Source organism: Arachis duranensis, chromosome 7 (assembly GCF_000817695.3).
Source record: "Arachis duranensis cultivar V14167 chromosome 7, aradu.V14167.gnm2.J7QH, whole genome shotgun sequence".
In the NCBI taxonomy this organism is placed as follows: Eukaryota; Viridiplantae; Streptophyta; class Magnoliopsida; order Fabales; family Fabaceae; genus Arachis; species Arachis duranensis.
The window spans coordinates 30,097,985-30,098,482 of record NC_029778.3 but is presented as its reverse complement, the minus strand read 5'-3'; positions in this window follow the sequence as shown (position 1 = coordinate 30,098,482).

Below are 498 nucleotides of genomic sequence, written 5' to 3'. Positions count from 1 at the left end.
CTTGAAGAATTCGGTTAGGTCCTCTACAGAGAGTTGTGCCTTAGCTTCTCTTAGCTTTCGCTTCAAGGTCCTTTCAGGTTCAGGGTCAGCCTCAACAAGAATGCTTTTGTCTTTGCTCCTGCTCATAAGAAAGAGAAGAGAACAAGAAATGTGGAATCCTCTATGTCACAGTATAGAGATTCCTTGAGGTGTCAAAGGAAAAGAAAAATAAAAGGCAGAAGTAGAAAATTCGAACTTATCAAAGAAGATGGAGTTCGAATTTTGCATTAAGGGATAGTATTAGTCCATAAATAGAAGGATGTGAGAAGAAGGGAAGTAATTTTCGAAAATTAAGTAAAAGATTTTGAAAACATTTTGAAAAACACTACTTGATTTTCGAAAATAAAAGTGGGAAAGAAGTAAAGTGATTTTTGAAAAAGATTTTGAAATTAGAAATCAAAAAGATTTGACTGAAAACTATTTTGAAAAAGATGTGGTTAAGAAGATATGATTGGTTTT